We start from the raw sequence: 6,587 nt of genomic DNA, 5'->3' as shown, positions 1-6,587 counted from the left end.
TTTTACACACAAGAGCCTTTTCCTTCCATCCCCAATTTTTCTCCATTCCCAGCTGGTGTTGCGGGAGCAGCTGGGGCACATGGGACCGCATTGGCTGAAGATGATGGGAGATGGTCCCCAGCGCCTCTGCTTTGCTGCCCGCAGGGATGTGCAGGGTGCGGCCAGCACAGCCTGCAGAGGCTTTATTTGGCAGCAAGAGCTGGAAGGGATTGGCACAGAGGTACAGCAGATCCCTGGCAGTGCTCAAGGCCATGCTGGAAGGAGCTTGGAGCAACCTGATCTAGTAGAAGGTGTCCCTGCCCATGGCAGGGAATTGGAACTAGATGATCTTGAAGGTCCCTTCCCACCCAAACCATTGCATGATTCTATGCTCCAACAAAGCAACGTGTTCACCAGGATGGAGCAGCCACGTAAATGCTTCTTGTTGTAAGGAGCCAGCGCAGCAAACGTAGCAAACTTGAGGGTCTCCTGGGCTGGAGGGAAAAATCCTACAACTGAAAGGGTGTGCAGGATCAGGCCCAAGCGGTGGTGGTGGAAATGCGATTTGTACCGCGGAGATTGGACGGGCGATGGCAGCAACGAGCCACAGCCGAGGAGGCACCGCACCGCTGGGCTCAGCACCGCTCGCCATTGTCTTATGCAAAAAAAATCCAAGTTTGGGCTTATTTCATTCCAAACTTCTCCCCACACCAGCTGTGAGACAAGGAGGGTTCTGGCTGCTTTCTCCTCCTGCGTCTTTTCCTAAATGCCCCCTTTGTTTATTTTTTGATATTTTTTTTTTTTATTTTACCTTATTTTTGCTGATTTTTTTTGCTGGTTTATGGCCCTGCTTCCCCCTGGGCCGGCAGGAGGTGGGGATGACGGTGCTTTGCCCCGCACAGCACAGTGGGAGGAGACCCCTGGAAGGCAGGGGCAGCTCTCGGCTCTCCCCCAGCTCCCCGGGCTGCAGCCAGACCTTTCCTTGCCCCAGCAGAACAAAGCCCCCCATTGTGCAGGGGCAATGGGAAGGAAAGCATGACAGGGCAGTGAGAGCCATGCCGGGAGGGTGTTTCTGCAGGGACCAGGCACCCACAGCCTCACAGAGGGGTCACCCACTGCCTGCGCAGGCGCCCGCGGCCACTGACCCCATTTTCAGGTGGCCTATTGCCAGCCCCAAGCCTGGCTATGGCTCTGGGTCTGGCCCAGCCGTTGGAAGCAGCTCATGGCCAGCAGTCCTGGATTTTCCCACGTGCCCCCTTTTTTTTTTTTTTCATGTAGCGTGTGTCACACGTGACGGCGTGGGCGAGCAGAGGTTTCCTTCCGCCGAGCTTGCTCGGAAAGCCCGCTCGCTGCAAATGCCGTCCTCAAATGCAGCTGCTGCTGGAAGGGAGCTCCAAAAATAGGCTGTCGGGCTCCATGTCTGGCAGGGCTCTGTGGCTCCTTCAAAAACATGCTTTCCTTCTGTGGGAAAAGGGTGGAAAAAATAAAATCAGGATGCCTTTGCTAACAGCCAGTCCTAAAAATGATTCAGGAATTTGTACTGGGGTGACACAGCCCAGCACTGCCGAGCCGGGGGTCTGCGCATCCCTGTGGGTTGGCTGGGGACAGAAGGACACCGAGGATGCTGCTTGTCCCCATCGCCCACCCGGCTGCACACATGCAAACGTGTGGCGAGTCTCTTTGTTGGGTGACGGCAAGGATTTTTCAGGGCTGTCACTTGGATTAGGAGGCACCGGTGCTGTCGCGGCGAGGAGGAGGGTGAGGGGGATAAAGGTCCTGGCACTTGCCGGGCTCACAACAAAACAAAGCACCAGATGGTTTCAACTTCGGCATAATATGCAATGAAAAAGTGTTTGAACCGGGGATGAAAAAGCAAATGCGGAAAGAGAGAAAGAAAAGAAAGAAAAACCCTCAGCAAGTGTCAGGGCAGAAGAAAGCGTTGGAGAAAAATGGCAAATGTTAAAAACCCAAACAAAAAGCCCTCCCCCGGCACAAAGCCAGGGCTGCTAACATCTGTCCAGCAAAGCCTCTCACCGAGGCCCCCTTGTCTTTAAAGTCACCTTTCCTCACCTCCATCATTGCAGGGGCATGGCCCCAGCCCTGCACAGGGCTCTGCTCGATGCTGGGGGACCCGCTGGGCTCCCCTACATCCCCCAGCGCTGGCACTGGGGCGGCTGGCAGCGACATGCCAAGCGGATGCCAAGCAGCACAGCTACCCCAGCTGCTGCAGCGAGCTAAATATTTTATTACGCTTTTTAGCTCACGTGTGATGTCCCAGGTGTCCCTGTCGCAGGCGGTGGGACTGGGTGGCAACGCCCCCCATGTCTCCACTGCAGGGTCTCGTGGGGTTTTAAGCCTGGGTTCCTATCGAAGCGAGGCTTATGCCACCCACCCTATGTCCATGCGCCTGGGTTTTGTTTCCCTTGCTCCTCCCACATAAAAGTATTTTGAACCTGCAGACCCATTTCAAGGTCACCTTAAAAAAAGGGAAGAGGGCTTAAAAGCAAATTACATCCCTAGCATTTTTGTAAAGAAAAAAAAAAAGACATGGCAAAATAAGCCCATGCAATTGCATCAGAGCAGATTGCAGTGTGAGCTGAACCCCTTATTAGCCACTGGAGAGTCCACAAGCCACAAGCCTCGGGGACTGCCAGGCTCAGCCTGTGCCTGCTGGCGCTGAGCAGGCGCGTGGGCGGCCGATGGCTCCAGCCTCTAATGAAGGCTGCCCGCATTTAAGTGAGGCTTGGAGTTCTGGTGGTGCCCATGGGTGGGGTGTCAGCACCCCATACCCCCCCCGGCAGGACAGTTGGCAGAAGGTGACCCCCCCGGTCATGCCCCCCACCAAAGGCTGTGGGGGGCACAGGCCGGTTGGTGTGCTGAGCCACCGTGGGTGCTGGGTGGAGTAGAAGGGCTGGGTACTACGAGGTGCAGCGTGAGCCCTGCAGCACGGCCATGGAGGGTGCCGACGCCGCAGGCCCTGGGATGGCAGGGAGCTGGGGTGCCATGTCCCCAGGGTGGGGAACAGTGGGGTGACACAGTGCTGTGACCTTCAGACATGGGGCGTCCCAGGTGACGTGCCATTGTTTTTTTGGGACAATGAGGAGCTGCAGGGCCATGTCCCCAGGGATGCAGGACAGTGGGGAGCCAGAGTGATGCCACCCAGGGTGTGGGATGGTAGGAACCAAGGTGATGACATGCGGGGGACAGGGCAGAGGGGGGCTGGGGTGATGCCACCCTGGGGTGCAGGACAGTGGGGAGCCAGGGTGGTGCCACCCTGGGGTGTGGGATGACAGGAACCAAGGTGATGCCACCCAGGGAACAGGACAGTGGGGGGTTGGTGTGATGCCACCCAGGGATGCAGGAAAGTGCGGGGCTGGGGTGATGCCAGCCGGGGGGGCGCCAGGCCAGACGGGGCCTCGGTGGGGCTGCGGGGCCGCGTAGCGGGCCCCCCGCAGCTGTCCCCGGTTGCGGGGGCGGGGGGGCGCCGCTGACGCCAGGCGGGGGCGGTCCCGGGCGGTGCCAGCGGGGCCCCGCCGCACAAAGGCCGCCGGTCGCCGCCGCCCCGGGGCCGCCCCCGCATTTGAAGGCAGCTCCTGCCCCGGTCCCGCTCCCCGCCGCAGCGCTCCGCACCACCGGCAGCCGCGCCGGGTGAGCCCGGGCCGGGGGCAGCGCCGGGCACCGCGGGGGTTCACGGGGGGGGGGGGGGTGGCGGCGGCGGCTGTGACCGCCGCCGGTCCCTCCTCCGCGGGCGGTGCCGGGGCCAGCCCGCCCCTTCCCGGCGGGCGCGGGGCGGTGGGCCGGCGGGCCGGGGCGCAGGCGGAGAGGTGGGTGCGCAGGGCGGTGCTGGGCTCTGGGGGTGCTCGGCGTGGGGTCCTGAGGCGTGGGTGGAGGGGGGGGCTGCGGGGACGTGGGCAGGCAGTGGCCACGGAAAAGGCGCCGTGGTCCGGCGGGGTGGGCGGCAAAGGGTGCCGGTCGCCCCCCTGGCCAGGGCACCCTGCCCCCTGTCCCCGCAGCGATGCCGGAGCGCCCGGCGGGAAGCGGCGCAGCGGCCGTGGCGGGCGGAATGCCCAGTAGCGGCAGGTTTGTCACTGGCGAAGCCCGGGCTGTCGCGGGGGTGGCGGCAGCATCTGCTGTCTGGCCACAAACCGTGGGCCGGCACCTCTGGGGCTCCCATCCAACAGCCCGGGGGGGGCACCCACTGGAGCTGGGTGCCCGGAGGGTTTGTCGTCCAAGTGGGTGCCAAGCTGGGGGGGTGCCTCTATCGCGCTGGGCTTTCCCGTTTGCCCGCGGAGCCGGGGGTGACGGGCAGAGGCTCCGCGGTGGGTGCGCGGCGTTAGCGCCGTGATTCAGCACGGCCCGCCGCGGCGCGGGGTTGAGCATCCCGGGATGCGCGGAATCCCTCCTTTCCCGGCACGCGAGGCGTCGCCGGAGAAATTGCCGGGTCACTTTGTTTACTTCTGCAATAATCTGCTTTGTGCTGGTACCTTGGGCTTTAACGCACCCAGGGCTCCCCCAGTCACTGCAGCGCAACTCCAGCCCGACTTGCAAAATGAAACCAGATGGGCGCTTTGTTTTTCCTCGCGGAGGGGCAGGCTGCTCATTGAAAGGCTCCATTACAATGCAAATACCGGGTGGTGTGAATATTCAAACCACTGCGCTTCTTTTGAAGCTCTTTACATAAATTTATAGCGCTTTCTCTGCCATTGCTGCTTTGCTCATCTGGAGTGGAGCTTGGTTAACAGGATCGCTTTTCTCTGCCAACTTTGGAGGGTTTGCCCGTGGTTTGGGGAGCACGGGGGGGCGGGGGCGGCTATTGAGGTTCAAAGCAGCCAGCGCGGGGCAGCAAAAATTATGACCATGCTCAATGGGGAGGAGGAACCGCCAGCTGTAAAGCTGACTTTGGTGGTGACCCTTGAAGAGCCGGGCATGCTGTCAATGATTTACTGATAGTTGGGTGCTTCATTGTCCTTTTGGGGCTTCCCCCCTCCCCCCTTCCCTCTGGTTTCTCAGTGTGACCCTTTGTGCAGCCGCTGCTCCCCAAGAAGGGATGGGGTGTTGCAGGGTGAGCTGAGCTTAGAAATTGCTCTGATGCAGGCAGCGGTGTGGGGGTTTGGGGGTGTGCACCGTGAATCACAGCAGCTTAGCCACAGCTGCGATGGATGAGATGGTTCATTAGGGGAAGGAGGTAATGAGTTAGATGAGACAACCTCAGCCCTGGCTTTCCAGCAAGGGCTCAGATGTCTGGTTTTGGTGGCTGTTGGGCACCTCATCATAAACCCTGCCATTAAAAAACAGGGTCCTGGTGGCTTTTGCCAGCTGTGTTTGCATCGTCCCTGTTGTCACAAGTGCTGAGGGAAGGGCAAGTTGCTTTTAACCTGCCCACGTGTGGCCTTGCTCTTCAGCACAGGGCAAACGCTACCGAATGGTTGCATCTCAGGGAGCGGGTGCATGTGTTTTGGAGGTGGCCACATGATGCCGCTCCACTGGGCACTTACTTGGAATTGCCAGGCCCTTGGCTGAGTCGAGGTAATTAAGAGTAGCAGCAAAAGCAGCACTTTCCTGCCTGCTCCCTGAAGGAGCTGACTTGCTTGGGGCCGCTGCCTTCAGTGGAGGGTTGGCTGGGATGGAGGTGGTGTAGCCCATGGTCCTGGAGAGGAGCTGCTGGTGATGCAGCCCGTGGGGGCATCTGAGCAGAGCATCCCTGGAGTCTCCATGTTGTGCCACTGTGCAGCAGCAAACCTGCTGTTTGCATTAAGACTATTTTGCACCCAAAAAAAAAGGTGGTGTGCTAATTGTAGTGGTTTTAGCTGACTGTGCCATTGATTGACCAGGTAATCTGTGTCTTCATTAGTTTGAGGCTAAGGCTTGGAGGTTGATATTGATTCCAGGCGCTTAATATGCGAAGCGGTAATTACTGTTTAAGCCTATATTGTTTGAGTTAAATTTAGCTGAGATTTTAGTCGTATCAGGCCTCTACATTGTGTACCGTGAAGGTTATCTGGCTCTCAGGAGGGGGTGGATTTAATGGAAGGAAAGAAATGCTGGTGAAAACTTCCTCTTCTCATCATCCCTGGGTGCTTTGCTTCCCAGGACTTTGTTACAGGAAGAACAGAAATGAAGAATAATGTGGTTATGACTGCAAGTAGTTCTAAACGTTCACCTTTGTGCCGACTGCTCAAGCCAGTCATTTTGGGGGACTTAACACGACACAGAAGGCCAGCTATAAATCTGAACAAAGTGATGCCCTGTGCAGAGAACGGCCCCTCTGCTCCTTGCAGGGGCCTGGGGAGCCCCCGCTCAGCTGCTGCCTGCCCGCCCCTATTATCCTGCCAGCTCTGGGCGCCCTCCTGCATCTCAGCTGCTGGCCCATCTGGAGTGGAGATGAAAGGCTGGGGTTTAATTCGGGCTTTGTGTGCCTCTTGTGTTCCCCCCCTCCCCTATTAGCCCTTTCTCTGTTGCCAGTCTCCCAGCCCCGACCCTCCAAGGCAGCTCCGGCGCGCGGGTGTGGAGGGTGGCTGTGCGTGCCGGGTCCCTGATGCCGCTGACCTCATTATTTTGACTGCTGGGTGATGCCACGCAGCCTTGCGAGCTCATCAGGTAGGAGGCTG

General features: G+C 59.3%; 1 protein-coding gene across 3 annotated transcripts in view; it reads left to right on the top strand.

Moving 5' to 3' along the window:
• Window positions 1-3,527: 3,527 nt before the first annotated feature.
• NIN (ninein) overlaps window positions 3,528-6,587 on the top strand; it is a 65,503-nt gene continuing 62,443 nt past the window's right edge. The window contains exon 1 of one of the 3 annotated variants that reach the window (XM_037393930.1): window positions 3,528-3,627. The gene's annotated coding sequence lies outside the window, so the exon portion shown is untranslated. Of the gene's footprint in view, window positions 3,628-3,675; window positions 3,804-5,818; window positions 6,577-6,587 lie in introns of those variants that run through there. The other 2 variants (XM_037393931.1, XM_037393932.1) reach the window with 2 other exon arrangements.

This window comes from Falco rusticolus, chromosome 7 (assembly GCF_015220075.1).
Source record: "Falco rusticolus isolate bFalRus1 chromosome 7, bFalRus1.pri, whole genome shotgun sequence".
NCBI lineage: Eukaryota > Metazoa > Chordata > Aves > Falconiformes > Falconidae > Falco > Falco rusticolus.
The sequence above is the reverse complement of the archived record's forward strand: the minus strand, read 5'-3'. Positions and strand labels throughout refer to the sequence as shown.